The 18,034-nt window shown below is 35.3% G+C and overlaps 1 protein-coding gene across 5 annotated transcripts in view; it reads left to right on the top strand.

Moving 5' to 3' along the window:
• Positions 1-18,034, top strand: part of RFX3 (regulatory factor X3) — a 287,064-nt gene that overhangs the window by 16,192 nt on the left and 252,838 nt on the right. For 3 of the 5 annotated variants that reach the window (XM_070431587.1, XM_070431590.1, XM_070431585.1), the window contains exon 2: positions 8,341-8,423. The exons of the other annotated variants lie outside the window; for them this stretch is intronic. The gene's annotated coding sequence lies outside the window, so the exon portion shown is untranslated. The remainder of the gene's footprint in view (positions 1-8,340; positions 8,424-18,034) is intronic. 5 annotated transcript variants of the gene reach the window in all.

Here is an 18,034-nt window from a genome sequence, read left to right as displayed (position 1 = left end):
CATTCTGAATACATATATTTATTTTTTATTATCTCCAACTATACTTTGGTATACAAATCAGTATTTAATTGCTCTATTTTAGAATAGGAATAAAATTTTAAGTATTTTTACATGTCATCAACAGCCTTTATATTAAAGGAAAATACCATATTTGCTAGATCTTTTAAAAAAGAAAATATTATATTTTTTATCACTATCATTTTATTTTCCTCTGTCAGGTATTAGTGATTTATGTCATAATGTGTTGGCAGAAATAATTCTCAGACCTGGCATGCACCTCTGCTTTTGTGATGAGGGTAAGGTTGAGTCTAACCATTCTAAAGGTTGTTGTAAACTATTGCATTATTAATTTTAAATAATTGAAACGTTTGTTCCTGTAGGTCACTCTCTTGTGGAACAAAAGTAAAATAATGGCAGTTTATATCTGTGGTACAAGCTGAGACTTGCCCGGCTGGGCTTAAAGGTGTTGCAGCACTCTTAGTGAGAACCAACAGAATGAGAGTGTGAAGGGATTGCCCTTTATTCCATAGCAACCAGAAGCAATACCAGCAGTCATGCTATTATGTGACTTCTTAATCTGAATTCTTGGAAGGATATGTTGTTTACTAAATAATAGTATGAGATGGTGGCAGAATAGTAATTGCCAACATGGTGTGTGTGTGTGTGTGTGTGTGTGTGTGTGTCTTAGAATTGGAAGTAAACCTACAAGGTCAGGATTGAACTTAGTTTTGGTATCCTGTTTTGTGATAAAATGCACAATTTGAGCACTAGCTCTGTTGATTATTTGAAACAATCTGCTAAGAGTGACCAAGAAAATGACAACTGAACTTTCTAGCAGTAACTTGATGCTCTTACCAGCCTCATTTGTGGTACCAAATCTAAAAGGATGCACTTATATGAAACAGGAGTAGGTTTCCTATAGGGGAAAACCATTTGTCATTTGTTCTTAACAAGGTAAATCCCCACAGACCAACCTTTCTTGTAAAACCATTCCCTTTGGATTTATCTTTGCCTTCAATAAAAAAAAAAAGGAGCTATGATAAACAAAAGTCTGATGAAATATTAGTTAGTTCTTGCATTTTTGCCTAGAAGTTTCTCATTCTTTATGATATTTCTAATGTTTCATGCTGCCATTGTATCTGAATTAAGAGAGGCTTAGAATACAATGCATTAAATTGATTTTGCTTTCTGTTAATTGAAGGGAAGGGTTTTTTTCTGAGGGGGGAGGCAGAATTTAAATCATTTACTTTTAGACTTAACTATACTCCTGATTTGCCAACATACCTACTGGCCTGTAAAACAGAATGGAAAATACAAATATTAAGAGTGTAATTCAGTTGAAAAGAGAGTGCTAAATACTTGGAACTTTTAAACTGAGATTTGAATATAGAGATTCAGTTCCCAGCATAAATAAGTACTAGACTGCTATATTTCTTGGATATAAAGAGGAAGAATCTAAAACATGGAATGTGTTTTTAATATCTTATGTATTTATAATCTGGATAAATTTTTACTTAAACTATGTCTAAATAGGGATTCATGGAATCTTCTAAAAGGAAGATACTTTGGATGTTTTCAAATAGCCCAAAGTTTTATGTTTCTTTGGGTGAGAATCTTTCAGGAATCTTCATTGTCTACTCATCAGAATCATTTAAGAAATATTTACAGATGCCACAAAACTTCCATTGTGCTGTGTGCTTAGGGAACTTAGAAACTACTGTACATTTTGAAATATATATTTCACCACTCTGCTCTGTAACTTTTTTTTTTTTTTGCCAGCCTGGCTTATGGTGTTAGGCAATTGGTTAAGAGCAGCGATTTTCAACCTTTTCCATCTCATGGCACACATAAAATAATGACTAAAATTCTGGCCTGGCTGGTGTGGCTCAGTGGTTGAGCATCATCTCATGCACCAGGTAGTTACAGATTTGATTCCAGGTCCAGGCACATGCCTGGTGTCAGGCTCAATCCCAGTAGGGGGCGCACAGAAGGCAGCAGATGGATATTTCTCTTTCATAAATGTTTCTATTTCTCTTCCTTTCTCTTCCTCTCTCTCTCTGATAAATTTAAAAAAAAATTCTGTGGCACAGCAAACTGAACTTGTCATATTTTTTTTGCTGATCTGACAAAAATATAGGTCTAATTTTGATTCACACTGGACGGCCATTGTGTTGGCTATTGTCATTTTTTTATTTGACAATTTAAGGGAAAAGAGGTGAGTAGTACCCCTGACTAAATAGTCAGGTATTGAATGTTTTTAAAATTCTTGTGTCATACTGGTTGAAAATCACTGTTTAAGAGCAATAACTTTGGAATGAACAGCTCTGGGTTTGAATTCTAGCTCTGCGACTGATTAGTAGTTTCACTTTAGGCAGATTACTTAAACTCTGTGAGATATGGTTATAGTTACTAAAATCCACCTTGAAAGATGGTTTCAGAGATTACATTAGACGACAAAGGCAAACAGCAGCACTATATCTAACATGTAAATGGCAGTTTCCATTACTGTCCTGATCCAGAATCAAACCAGTGACCTCTCAGTGCAACTGATCCACACCAGCCACGGCTCACTGGTTGATTCTTGTATGTGCCCTGATTGGGGATTGAACCCTCCACGTTGGCATATCTGAACAGTGCTCAAATGGAGTTATCTGGCTAGGGCCACACTGCTTGAATTCATCTTTGCTAAAGTTAAATAGAGTGGTTCTTAACTTGAATAAGTTCACTGCTAATGAAATTTTTATTAACCCTGATACTAATTGGAAAATGTGATTTAGATATTTGTTTGTAAATGTTTGATCTTTCTAAATTTTTTTGTAAGCTTCCTGAGGTTTTGGAACTCAGCACAAACCCAGTGTCCTTTTCTAGTAAAGGCAATCAGTGAATAATTATGAAGCCTCAGCTTGTTTATCTCTAAACAAATTATAGAATACACATTTAACCATTTTATAATTTTGTCTAGTCCTGATTTTATACTGACCTTTAGAGCAATGCAGTTCTATTAGTCCAAATGGGTTTATTTACTTCCTGTTTTTTAAAATGGATTTAATGGCATGAATTCATGAATTTTGAATATTTCTTTAAAAAGGCATCAGCTAGTAGACACTAGATCAAGGTCTCATTTCCATTTATCTTTTCAAATGATTTTGTTATCTAACTCTATGTATATATGAATTTCGTATATATATGTATGTATATGTATATGTGTGAAATTCTAAACTTGCCTGAGATTTTTTTAGTGTCTGTTAAGACTAATAGTTTCAGAAGTTGGGGAGTGCCTTTTAGGATCTATTACCTCCTTCCTGCTTTCTGCTTGTGGCAGGGTGTGGGTATTCCTAATGCTGCTTAGTAGGGGAGAGACCTGGGAGGCATTATGATAACTATGCTTTTGAGTGGGGGGGGTGGGGGGGCTATTTTGAATACTCCAGACTTCCTGAGTTTCATCTTTTGCTACCTAACTTTACTGTCCTATTGGGATGTCAAAAGTACAGAATCAGGACCTGAGTTCCAAGCTTATACCAAGGCAACTGGTGTTATTAGAATGGAATTATTACAGTAGTCAGATCTGTGGTTGCATTTGTGATATCCATTAAGGGTTGCACTGTGTAAAGGTAGGGTTATCTGCTTTGATGTCTACTACAGAGACTTTCTCCTTAAAAAACTCTTTTTAATATGGATCTGGCTTTCATAAATCTGTCCAGGGCTATTTTTAATCAGGGTATTTTTATTCTGTACCATCTCTTGAGGTGATTAGTTTGGTAAGTTTACTACCAGTTGTGAAGTCATCTTAACCTTTTTCCTGAGTCAGTTTCTAGAGTCAGTTTGGGTGTACATGCTCATTTTCACTTTTTTATTCATCCATTCATTTATTGATCAAATATTGACACATACAATATGGGCCAAGCAATGAAATTCTATGGAGAATACAGCACTGAAGAAAACTTATCAGATCTCTGCCCTTGAGAATCTTATATTCAAACAATTGAGGATGATGGAGAGAGAAGATAAATGAGTATTATAATAGTTGTAAATGATATGGAGAAAATTTTTAAAAAAGAGGGGTCTAGAGCCCTGGCCAGCATGGCTCAGTGTCTAGCAGTGGTTCTCAACCTGTGGGTTGCGAACAATGAAAATACATCCTGCATATCAGATATTTACATTACGATTCATAATAGTAGCAAAATTACAGTTATGAAGTAGCAACGAAAATAATTTTATGGTTGGGGTCACCACAACATGAGGAACTGTATTAAAGGGTCGCGGCATTAGGAAGGTTGAGAACCACTGCAGACCATTGGTCTGTGAACCAGAGGGTCATGGGTTCAGTTCCTGCTCAAGGGCAAGTATGTGGGTTGCATGTCCAAATCCCACCCCCAGTTGGGGTGCATGGAAGGCAACCAACCTATGTGTGTCTGTCACATTGATGTTTCTATTTCTCGCTTTATTTCTCTGTCTCTCTTTCTCTCTATTCCTTCCTTCCTCCTTTCCACTCTCTCTAAAAATGGGGAAAAAATATCCTCACTCCTTGGGTGAGGATAAAAAAAAAAGTTGACTAGAGAGGATAGGTGATGAGGGTGGAGAAGTTGCAATGTTAAGTATGATGATTAGGAAGATTTTACGGAGGTGACATTTGAACAAAGGTGACAGAGGTAAGTTGTGTATTTCTTCCATTGTAACTTTATCCTATATAATAAAAGCCTAATATGCTAAGTGCCCAGTCATCCAGTCAGCTGTACAACCAATCAAAGCATCATATGCTAATGATATGCTAAGGCTGCTCAACTGCTCGCTATGACATGCACTGACCACCAGGGGGCAGACAGTTGACCAGTCACTATGATGTGCACTGACCACCAGGGGGCAAATGCTCCGACTGGCTGCTGAGGTATGGCCGATAGGAACTGAGTGAGATGGGCTGGACACGCCCTGGAGCCCTCCCGCGGTCCCTCCCCGGCTGGCCAACCTCCTGCATCTCCGCCGGCCCCAATCATGCACCAGCGGGGTCCCTCGGCTTGGCCTGCACCCTCTTGTAATCCGGGACCCCTTGGGGATTGTCAGAGAGCTGGTTTTAGCCCAATCCCGCAGGCCAGGCCGAGGGACCCCACTGGTGCACAAATTCATGCACCAGACCTCAGATGATACCTTGGTCGATGCTAGCCTTCCTTTTATACTAAAGAGTCCTAATTGTTTACATCTGTCCTTACAGTACTTTTTTTCCCCCTGACTCTTTGTTGCCTTCTGTCATTCTTGTACTCCTTTCTCTGAATGTACAGCCTTTTCATTTTATATCATTTTGAGGTGTATATTGATGAAAAAACAACAACACTCACTATGGTTTTTCTATAAGGAAAAAAGCAGATTAAGAGACTCAAAACCTACTTTTAGTTTTTCTTTTGAGATGGTAGGAAAGGTTAAGGTTTTCAGTCCACCTTACTTATTTCCAAGTTGGAGGCTGTGCTGAAACATCTGGAACTATCACAAGAATAGATCCTAAAAAATTGCAATGTGAACTATTCAAAGTGAAATCACTATTAATATAGGCAAATTGAAATTAGAATGAGCTGACTGGTAATTTGATTGGTTATAGTCAAGGGGTCCTCAAACTTTTTAAACGGGGCCAGTTCACTGTCCCTCAGACAGTTGGAGGGCCGGACGATAGTTTAAAAAAAAAACTATGAACAAATTCCTATGCACACTGCACATATCTTATTTTGAAGTAAAAAAACAAAACGGGAACAAATACAATATTTGTATTTGCATGTGGCCCGCGGGCCATAGTTTGAGGACCCCTGCGTTATACCCTCAGTTTGCTCATATGGCTAATTTAAACTAGAGAAAGTATCTGTATACGATGGCTTCTGTGATCAAAATGCTCTGCAGTGTCTTAGAAAATGTGAAACTAGAATGTTATTGTTTATGTAGCATAGTTATCTGTCATTGTCTAGTCATCTGAAATCATGGATTTATGAACTGAATTTAAAATCTTGTGTATGCAAAATGACAAAAATGAGAGGTTATTTAGATAAGTAAAAGTTACTAATGGAGGCAGATTGAATTCTGTTATTTTGACAAATAGATTGTCATGCTGATATTTTTAGAATGAGGTTTTCAGTGTACTAATGTCAAAATCATATTTTCTAATTTCAGTTCAGTGTCAAATATTAAGCATATGTGCCTGTCATCCATTATGAAATATACAGTTTTGCAGTATTTGAGGCTATTGTACTATATTATAATACTTCAAAAATGGTAAAAATATATAATATAATGTGTGTTTTTAACATATTGAAGGAAGTAGAAATTGTTGTGGAACCTTAAACAAAAAAAAAAACCTCCCTTTCTCTGAACTTATATAATTATGTCTAAGAAGTATTTAGTTCTAATCCTGGTTTCCATCATTAAAGGCTGGTTAAATGATTATATTTGCAAATGTGCCCAGGTATTTGTGTCTGAAGTGAGTCAGTTGTGCCCACATTTTAACAACCTGTAGCCAGAGTTTATTGAACTCGAGAAAATAGTATTTCTGCCAGTTAAAAATATAAATTAAAAATGACAGAAGTCTAATTTAGTATCAACACTTGTTTGTACCACCACTGTGTTTACGAGAAAATGTGTGAGCTATAAAAGACTTAAGGAGAGCAAATCTACTCTTTACTTTTTCCCCTAACTTTTTAAAGTAAAAATAGAACAGTATGATGAAACAATGAAATGAATTCCCATGTATCCATCACTCTTCTTTAATAGTTAACAACTCATGGTTAATTTTGTTTCAGCTATACCCCTTATCTCCCCACCTACCCCTTGTTACTCCCTTCACTTTTTACCTCTGGAAAGAGACACAGTAGCTGAGTCAGGCTCAGCACTCAGATGCCACTCTTGCTCCTCTTTGCCATGGTTTGTCTTCTCCTCTGTGGATGGAGGGATGGATGAAAAAAAATCTTAAAAAGAATAAAGGTTAGTTTCCAGACAAATATTTAAAAATCTGAATTGTGAACTTTAATGTTTCTAGTCTCAGATTTTAAGTTGGAATTAAATAGAATCTTCTAAATTAAATACAGATTCCACAAAGACACTTTTCTAAGTGCACTCCGAGAAAGTAACGTTTACCTCGGTACTAATATGGTTTATTTCTTTTGTTTTCTAAAGATTTTTTATGTATTTGCTTTCACAGAAAAAGTGACATATATATCTTTGAGGTTATTGGCATTTATAATGAGATACAAGGAAATTGTCCCTTATATTCATAGAAAACACTTGAAGATGCCTTTTCCAGTATCTTCAGTTATACATTTTAAAAAATCAATTGATCTAATACCTTTTTCAAGTTTTTAAATATATAAAAGTGAGTGGTAGTACTTAAAAAGTGAAAATGGGTTTTAAGTTTTTAAATATGTTTTTAATTGATATAACTCTTCTAATCAGTTGTTTATATTATATAAAGTCTAATACTGAAAACACACACAAACCTCTTTCTTTGTACATTCAATATCCTTTTGACTGTAACTAAACAAATTATAGAAATAATTTGAAAAGTATTTGGGCAAATATTCTTTCAGCAGAAAGGAGAAATTTTGTTATATTAATGGCTCCCATAATGATTTCTCTTTATAATTAGTAAGATGGGACTACTAAAACAGAATTCTAACCTTCATTTGTTACCAACCCTTATAATGTGAATTATCAAAGAACCTACAATTCCTGATAAAAATTTATGAAATTAAAAATAAAGCAATTCAGTTCCTGTTCAGCATTTATTGAGGAAATTTGATTTTTTGAATTTGAAATTCGGTATTTGGAAGTGAATCAAATATGATAGGATGTTGCAAATCCAAGAAAACTGGAATGTGCAGTAAAGGAGACTTAATTCTATGGATGAACATGTTATTCTCAGTATGCCACACTACTGAGCAGCTTCCTAACCAGAAGGCTCTTTCCCTCAACACTTCCACTATGGATTCCATTTCCATTAAAAAGTCTTATTCCTTATTTTTGCCCCATTGCCTTTAAATAATAGTGCCTGACAGGAGACTAAATATTAATGTAGCCAGTTTAGAACTTTCAGAGCAGAGTCTTCAGCATTATTTACTACACTTGACTAGTAATTGACCAACTATTAAATAACTGCTTTAAAAGTTAACAGATTTGCCTAACACACTTCTATGAGTGGTAGATTTAGAATCTGACTTTATATAACTTTTTGGACTACTGTGTGTGTGTGTGTGTGTGTGTCTTAATGTTTTGTTCTTGTTTGGGAAAAATCAGTTTTTATTGCTTTAAAAGATATTTTCATATATTACATCCTGTACCTATAGACTTAAGTTAAATTTTCCTTAATCCTAGATGAGAATTGGAAAGTAATCAAATTATTTCATTGTCAAATTGAGTCTTCAAGTTACTGCTTACTTGGTTTTACATCATAAATGGTACGTATATCACTACATCTTTTAAGACATTTTCTGAATTGTTGTATGCCCTCTTAAGAAATAAGGATGATTCACAATATAAGTATTGAATATAAAAATCTCATATTTTTCCCCTCATTTGTAAAATGAATCATGTTTCTTTCTGCGAATTTTCTTTCAGTTATTCTCTAGCACATTCTTGTCTCTGTCATCCTTTCTGCCCCTTTTCTCCCATTTGCTCGTGTCTGTTCTGCTTGTTATTGCTTGGCATAGGCTGTTTGAGTTTTAAAACTTCTCTGCCAACCCGTTCTCTTCCTGCCTCAGTCTCAGTCTTTGGTCAGATGGTTCCTTTGCACCTCTCAGCCTGCACCTTTATTATTGGATTTTTTTGCCTTTTTTGGATAGTTATTCTTCATTCTTCTGTTTGTTGTTTTTTTGGTACTTTTAAAGAAATAGTTACTTTCCTTTACTCTGTTTCCCATAGTGTGCAATGAGAAGAAAAAATAAAACAACCATTGAAGGACAGATATACGTGACTCTTTAAAAAAGAAAGAGGTAGTGTAGTTGACAGGTTATTTTAGGAAGTACGACCAGCTCAGAGATAGAGGGGCTAACTGTTTCCATGAATAAAGAAAAAATCTTGCCTGGAATTTACAAAAACTTATTTTTAACTTTCTAAAGCTGCAGGCAGTATTAGTAAAATACATAGAGAGAATTAGTGTATCAAAACATCCTTGGAAAATATGGATAAAGTTTCATAAAGTGATTATTGAGGAGCATTTGAAATCATGCTCCCCTCAGATAAATTCATAAAAGTAAAAATAAAAAAGACTGATGATTATTGTAAAATCACATATTTTTATTTATCTGCATGACCTTTGGTATTTTATGGTAGACCAATTTCATCATCTTTGTCTTCAAATACTTTATGAGAAAGACTTATCCATACATAAAGAAATAAAAGTCAATATAATTTCTTTTTTTAAGGAACGTAGAGGTCCTCTCGTATCCTCTGCCCACTTTTAAAGTTCTGTTTCACACAATTTGTTTATCAGCATTTTATTGATAACCTCTACTATCTTTCTTTTTTTATTTACGTTCAGTGCTATCTAGTTGTAGTGAAGTTTTGTGAGTAACTTATTGAGTGTTAATTTTTGAAGTTATGGAGAATATGCATATGATAGGATAGAATATATTTTAGAATTAATATAAAGGATGAAAAAAGTCATCTTTTTTATAATAAAATGAAATTTAGAATTTCAGATTTTCAAGGATGTGTGTGTGTGTGTGTGTGTGTATGTGTGTATTGGGGGGATGCCTTTTAGTTCTGCAAAATTCATGACTCCTAGATTCCTAGGTTAAATTTATTTTTCTATTTTTGGAATTTATATAAGTTTATAAAATTGAAGTTACTAACTGCTTTTCCCCCCTAAAACATTCTGAGTTCATTTATATCCAGTATAACCTTTTATAGGTCAATATGGAAATAAAAACTTGGGAATGGTAGGTGGTATAATTGAAATATAGATCATAATCTGTTCTTTGTTTGTTTTACCAAATTAGGGATTCTGAGGATACATTTTGAATATTTGTGTATGTTTAGCATTTTGTCCCTTTGTTAGAAATCTCTCAGTGTGACTTGTTTTTAATAGGATGTGTCTCCAATCACTCTTGAAAAGTATTAAGCCCTTTAAACACACTGGTCAGACCCATAGAAGGAAGCCTACAGGTTTATTAGCACTCCTTAGCCTGAAAGCACAGCATACCCTTCTAGGTTGCACAGCAACAGACTCCTAGCAACCATAATAGATTGAATTTCTAAGAGTGACCAGGCCGGATGTAATAATAAAGCAAGAGGTACAAACAGTTGTCATGGTTTTCTTTTCACAGTAAGTTAGTTTGAATTGGGAAAGCTTAGCATTTCAAAAATGGGCAAACTTTTTATAAACCCAGTACTGTTTGTGCACCAGACTTCTGATATTAAAATAGCAATAAACTACCAAAATTTAAAAATATACTGGTTAAAAATAAAAAAGGTAAAAGGTTATCATATAAAAAAGTTTTCTGGGAATTTTAGAAAAAACATCATAAACTTAAAATTGAGCTGTAGCAAAATAATCATAATGAATGTGCTTTTTAAAAATAAAAATTGTAATAGTTTGCTTTCTCTGTTATTGGGATCCTTCATTTATTTTAATATTGCAGCAACTTTTGTTTTATGTACATTATTTAAGTGTATATATATGTAAAACTAATAGTTATAATAAATTATATTTTTAAAATTTAAGAAAATAGACTACATGAACTATATATAAGCAATGTTTTTTGAAATTATGAACTAATAACTAATTTAGCAGATAAGTTATTGAAAAAGAAAGAATAAAGTAGTAAAATGTACAGTCTTTCACTGTGACAGTACAAGTGTCAGTGATATTCCTAAAGGAGTAATATTGTGCTAGAACTTTGCCAGCATTTCTGTTGTATACTTTTTAGTATGTGTTTGCCACATAGCCATGAAAAGGAGATTCATTCAGATACATTCACAACCTAAACCAGGAGGCCTCTATCAAAAGAAACAGATCTCATATAGCTGCTGGAGTAGGGAGTGGAACTACACAGCCTTTGACAGCAGTAAGCTGTAAATATACACACATGCTAATACCCTTGATTTGTTCATCTTTTGTGCAGCATTTGGAAAAGATTGTTAAAGTAGCAGTTACAGTGAAGAGTGGCAATTACAGTAAAGAGCAGAAATTAGGTATTTGTGACTTATTATATTTTATTAAAAGACGTCCTTATTAAAATGACACTGCTTACTCTGATTACTTGACAGCTGCCCTAAACAGATTAGAAAATACACAGCTTCAGCTAAAGGTAAAATCAACCTCTTTAAGCAAGTGCATGGCGTGAAACAACTAAATGGTATACTGTAAACTTTTATTAAACAATAAATTTGCTTTAGATAGAGATGTTTATTAGTGATTAAGAGGCATTCTGTTTTGCATTTCTATAACAGTTACCTACAGTTGCATTTTCCCATTGGGATACGTTAATACACACCCACCTAATATTATACTAGCTTCCTATTAGAGAGGATCTTATAAGAAGGTGTCAAAGATCCAGGGATCTGTAGGGCACGATAGAGAAGCTTTCTATGGCTGTCTGATAAGTTGTTATCCTAATGTACTGTAAATATTTTTACAAGGCAGCACTAAAACTTTAAGAAGTTTTAGGACTAGATTATAGATTTTTGAAATATTTGCAGTTTTTTCTTAATAATCCAGTAGAGCCACAGCGAGTTTAATACTTAAATTTAGGTATCAGTTGCACCACATTGAATTATCTGCTTTTCCTAGAGAAAAATTTATTATGTGGCTCTTGTTACTAATCTTTAATGATATTTCTGAAGTTTTACTGTTGCTTACTCTATGTCATGTATATTTTACATAGTGACTGCAGAGCACTTTATAGAATAGTCCTGCCAATCAGTTATTCTGAATTGTAGTTCAGCCGTTAAGTAGCCTGACCTGCTACACAGTGTAAAATTTCATGACCTTGTCCCTGTCTCCTATGTCATGAGGCATGGATATGCACTGTAGTCCACACTATGAAATCACAGCTCATGCTTGAAGACACAAACCCAGGTTCAGTATGAAACAGATTTGTAGGAAAATTACTTCCCTCAACTAATTGTGAATATAGATTTTTTTCAGGACTGTCACAATATTAATAGAAGTCTGTCTTAGTACTTGGGTGGTACTGTGAAATTTCCACAAAGGCCTAAGCTGTGCTATGTGAGACACTCATGCTAATTCCATGTAGAGAAATATTCATGATTACTTAGGTGTTTAGCTTAAAAAATAATATCTGATAGGATGAGTTCTGTCAGCTCGCAAATTGGTTAGAAGAAGATGTGAGTCCTAGTCTTTCAAATAAAATCTGAGTTAAAATTCTGGCTTTGTCATTTGATAGCTAGTTATCCTTAAACTAATTCCATACTACTTTGAGCTCAGGTGTTTTATGTAAATATGGGGATATTACCTATTCAGTTTGGTTATAAAATGAAAAAGTGAAAGGTAAAATATATATATATAACAGAATGGGCCAGCATGGCAATCTAGAGTTAGTACTCAAACTGGTAACGGATATTGTCATTATCATCTTTCTAGTTTACTCCTTGTGATAGGATGTAAGGAGGGTTTCACAGGACAGGATGGCAGCTGAACATGGTAACATGGAACTGGATAGAATTAGAAACAATATTGTTTTCAAAGAGGGATATTAAGGACTATATATTTTGTTAAGTCATTTTCAGTATTGGTCAGTGTAGGAATTCTTTTGAGTAAACTTTTATCAGTAACTCCTCTTCACAGGTTCAAATCTTGGAGCAGGATTTTTTTTAAAGATTGCAAGATCAATAATCAATAGGAAAAATATGCACTAAACAGATGAAATACTTATTACTCTGAACAAAAAGTAGAATTTAAAGAATAGGGCCAATTTATTTATTTTAGTAAATATGTACAGTGAGTCTTGTATTATTTAAACATTTAGTCTCTCTCCACATTTTTCTTCCATGGAAAGTCTAACAGCAGAAGTGAGTGAACTGCTTTGTGTTAGCACTTTACATGGTTGATATAAAATAACTGAAAATAGCCCTAGCCGGTTCAGCTCAGTGGATAGAGTGTCGGCCTGCGGACTAGGAGGTCCCGGGTTCGATTCCAGCCAAGGGCACATGCCCAGGTTGCGGCTCGATCCCCATTGGGGACGTGCAGGAGGCAGCCAATCAACGATTCTCTCATCATTGATGTTTCTATCTCTCCCTCTCCCTTCCTCTCTGAAATCAATAAAGAAATATATTTTTTTAAAAAATAACTGAAAATAGCAGTAGCTTCTGCTGAGAAGTAAGGTCAATGTGGAGTCGCATGAAAATCTGATTATGTTTGGTACTTTTTGCCCTATCCCTAAACAATGTTCAACATGCTTGCCATTGATTTACAAAATATAGTTTAAATTTTAATATATTCTGTTGTTGCTAAAGGAACCATAAAGGCATTTAATTTAATGAGAAATATTATTTGCAAAAGAATAGAAGTGATTTGAAACACAACGGTTTGAAGTAGCTAGTGGGATTAAACTGGTTTAAGCAATGGCTATCCTATTTCAGTTCTTTGAAAAAGGTAATGCCAACCTGAGCTTAACGAAGAGGTACAGAACATGCTCAACGTCGCCTTGATATTTTAACAGTGAGCAGTATACCAAACCACAGTGAAATTAGAGCCAAGGGAAATTAGCTCTTAATGTTACACACATACAGTTTTTCCAGTAAAACCACTGTCTGTTACCAGTAGTTTTGTGAGTTTTAAAATAATTATTTTTTCTTGATTAATACTTGTGTACTTATATTGTTAAAATGTTCCATAATATAATTTTGATGAATTAAATATTGCCTAAAACATTAAATTTGGGAAGTTTTAAATTTCAGAGTTAGACAAAATATTATTCTACAAGAGGCCTGGTGCACGAAAGTCGTGTTCGGGTAGGGTCTCTAGACCTAGCTGGGCGATCAGGGCTGATCAGGTTCCCCGCCTCCCTGCCTCCCTGCCGCCTCCTTCCCTTGCTCCCTCAGCGCCCTGCCACCACAGCTCATCACCCACCATGTTCCGCGCTGCCCCTGGGGATCAGCACACGTCATAGCGAGCGATCAAACTCCTGGTTTCCCAGTTGAACTCCTGAGGGGATGCTTTGCATATTAGCCTTTTATATATATAGATTCTGATAAAAGTGTTTTTTCTTGACATCAATGAATATGTAACGCTGACTTATCATCTTGTACATATGGTGAAATTGTCCACTTGTAAAAATGTAGAATATAATTGTACCTTTTTTACTTAATTGAATATTATGTCCAGCTCAGTGAAGATTCATACATTAACTTCATAAATAATCTCTCTGCATAGAAATTTTTTCCTTCTAAAAATGAAGTTTTTACTGTATAGTTATCTTTTTCCCCCTTGCTATTCTTAGTATTTTGGGTCTTTAAATTGGGGAAATATTGTATGCTTACATATACATTTATATACATATGTATGTAAATACAGACATGAATCGTATAAACGTGTTTTTTTTCTGTGCAGTCTGAGTTATGAATTCTTTACATTGAGATAATTGCTAGGTAAGAAAAACTAAGTAAAAGTACCAAACTAGTCCAAACTCTCACTAATGGTAACATCTTTTCACATCAGAGTCTTTTATGGAAACTATATACTGTATATGAATGCTGTTCAAAGTGTGAATGGAGGACCCCTGAGGTCACCAGCTCCAGGAGGTTCCAACTTTTTCAACTAAATGTCTGTGAGGTTGCATTTTCTTCATAAACCAAAATAGCAGTTTGAGTGCAGAAGTAGATGTGAGAAGCCAATTGTTTCCTCTTAAGCAAGACATTAGAGAAGTTTATAAGAATGTAAAACAATGCCACTCCTTTCATTAACTCTCTTTTGTTTGGAAAAATTTAGATATGTTTCATAAAAACATGTTTATGTTATATGTATTGGTTTTATTTTAAAATTAATATTAAATTTCTCCATTTTATTTTCTGATACGATTAATATGGATAGACACAACTGGTGATATACTATATCCTATTGTTACCAACTCAAGAGAGCCAGTGTTGCTCACCTCTTAACTCTGCGTTTAGATGTGACGTGCTAGCTTGAAACTAGCCATGTTGAGATTGTTTACACCATGGAAATGAGGAGAAACTACAAATCTAGCTTTTTGGTAGGGGAAGGAGAGCTGGCAGTTAAACACTTACCAGTGTATGACTAGATATAATGCACATTAACAAAGGTTCTTTGGGGTTCTCAAAATTAATTTCTAAATGGGTTAGTCAAGTCTATGGTAACATGTAATCAAGGCAGATTTTCAGCCAAGTGCTCTGTCTTTAGAGCCACTTTACCAGTCTCCTATACTGCATTCCAACCAGATTAAGTCCATAGAGTGATTTCAAGTCAAAAGGTATGTCATATCCTTTGTGGTTCTCACCATGCTAAGTACATAGTTTAATTACTTGCTGAATGATTAGAAACGACCAGTATTACGTGTAAATAAAAAATGGGGCGAAAAGATTCTGGGCATGAGTAGTTAGAGAAGTCTTCATGGAGGAGGTGTAGTACATGAGGTGGATCTTGAAGATTGTTTGAGTGGCATATAAGGCTGTGAGGAAGGGGTTAAGCACATGTTAGAGGTAGATTTTAGTGTGAAGAGTTTGAAGAGTTTGTTGAGAAATAATGAAGCAGATGGAGAGAAAAGAAAATCAGGCTAAGGATTTGAAATTTAACTGGATAGAGCATATATTTTTTAAGTGGATCAAGTGTGAAGATGAAAGTGATGCTTTCAGGAGATTAATCTGGCAGATCTGTAAAGATTGGCAGGGAGTAGATCTAGGGGGGGTGCTGGGTAGAGGTGGTCAATGGGGGGGGGGGAAAGGGGACATCTGTAATACTTTCCACAATAAAGATAAATTTTTAAAAATAAAATCAGCAAAAACATTTTAAATTTTTTTCAAAAAAATAAATAAATCCAGGTAAACCTCTCTAGGTCATCTGAAAGGAAGTATAGGATGAAGAACCTGAGCAATTAATTAATTAATTAATTTTAATCCTCACCCGAGGGTGTTTTTCCATTGATTTTTAGAGAGAGTGGAAGAGAGAGGGAAAGACAGAAATATCGATATGAGGGAAACACATTGATTGGTTGCCTCCTGCATGTGCCTGGCCAGGGGCTGGGCTGGGGAGGATCCTGCAACTGAAGTACGTGCCCTTGACTGGAATCAAACTTGGGGCCCTTCGTTCCACAGACCGATGTTCTATCCACTGAGCCAAATGGGCTAGGGCAAACCTGGGCTTTTAGTTCATAAAGACCATGGTCAGAATTCTTCTTTTGCCACTTGTTCTTTCCATTTATAGATAAGATGTGCATAACTAGCCAGTGGGATTGTAAGTAACAAAAGGGGTATGAAAGAGTTTAGTATAGATTAAATGCTTGGTACTGTGCTAGGACCTTCAGTGAGAGGTATTATCAATGCTACTTTTACTACTACTACTCTGCTACTATTACATCATTATTTGATAGATTGCAGTTATAATAAAGATTGGAGCTGGGGAACCTTCATTGCACATAGGCCTACTCCAATCACTAATGGATATAAAGGATACAAATGGAAACATGGTATTTTTACATACACAAATGTTGTAAATCAACTAACTGTTAAGATATGGTTTTTCTCCTAATTTGACAAGTACAGCTTTAAATGTGATGGATGACCATTTAGTATTCTCAGGTTTTTCAGTTCTGTTGTAGAACGTAGTGGCAAAGGGAAATGGCCTTCTGTCAACTCCTCTGTGCCCTGCAGTGTACCTCCCTTACCCCGTATCCAGAGCTCTTTCTTTGCCATGGCATGTCCACGTGCTCACTCCACAAGCAACCTTGCCTCACCCCTTATAAGCTATCTCTTGACTACTCTTAATGCCTCCATCTCCATCTTCCCTAGGATTGATAGTTCAGGGCTCTGCATGGGAATTCAGGGTCCTGGGAGTCTGCTGAGGTAGATTGCAGAGGAGTCAGAGAGCATGGCCCTGGGCTGTGCAGACTTTTCCCTGCATGAGGAAGTACCTGACCAGTGGGCCAAAGTGGGTTCTCTATAGTGCCAGGCCCTGGGCAATGGCCCCTTTCGCCTAGGTCTCAGGGTGGTGCTGAAATGGATCATCTGACATGAGTACCAATTCAACAGGACTTGTTTACTGTTAGTTATGAAATATGAGAAAATGATGGTGGAAAAGTGAAAGATCACTGGGTTCCAGGAGAATGATAAAGCCACTGAGAAAGTTAGGAGAATATGTGGGAGCAGATGAGGTGGGACCCGAATGCAAAATAACTGTGTTTTATTTACCATTTTATCCTAATCAACTGATAGCACATTGCCAAGCATATTGCAGTGATGCAATAAATGTTAAAGGGCAAGATGAAGATACTTTGAATAGCTGTGCCAGAGATGTGAGAAAAAAAATCATTGTAGAATATAGGAAGAAATGAGGAAAATAAGTTCCCCTGGGGCCAATGTGGAGCTTTGAGGGAGAGACCATCTTGTTGTGAATTGGCATGGTAGTGCGTGAGCTACCTGAGCGTTTGCACCATGTATATTTAATATTTGTGCGGTATGTGTGGTACTTAACGTAGTTGTGATTCTTAAATGAATAACTTAATAATATATGAGAACAGGCTTTAAGAAATGAATTGGATTTTAAGGTTAAAGTGATAAATGACAAAGACAAATTTGTTTCATCAGTGAACTGGTATGGTGGCTAAGGAACTTGTAAGATATCAAGAAAAGAGATCTTGAGCAATTTTGTTAGTATCAGAATGAGGTAGTAAAGGATGTAGTCATAGAGAAGGTATTGTAACTTGTTTGGAGAGGAATAGAAGATGCAGATAACTGTATATTAGCTTGAATTTTCTAACTTGATATTCACATAAAAAGTTAAATACAGGGGAGCTTAAGTTGGAGAAAAGAATTAGAATTAAAGGGGTAGGTAGAATTTTCTTAGAAATAGGTATGTATAATTCATAGTCAT

Source organism: Myotis yumanensis, unplaced genomic scaffold, assembly GCF_028538775.1.
Source record: "Myotis yumanensis isolate MYYU_CA2020_CCGP unplaced genomic scaffold, mMyoYum1.0.hap1 SCAF_12, whole genome shotgun sequence".
Classification (NCBI taxonomy): domain Eukaryota; kingdom Metazoa; phylum Chordata; class Mammalia; order Chiroptera; family Vespertilionidae; genus Myotis; species Myotis yumanensis.
The sequence above is the reverse complement of the archived record's forward strand: the minus strand, read 5'-3'. Positions and strand labels throughout refer to the sequence as shown.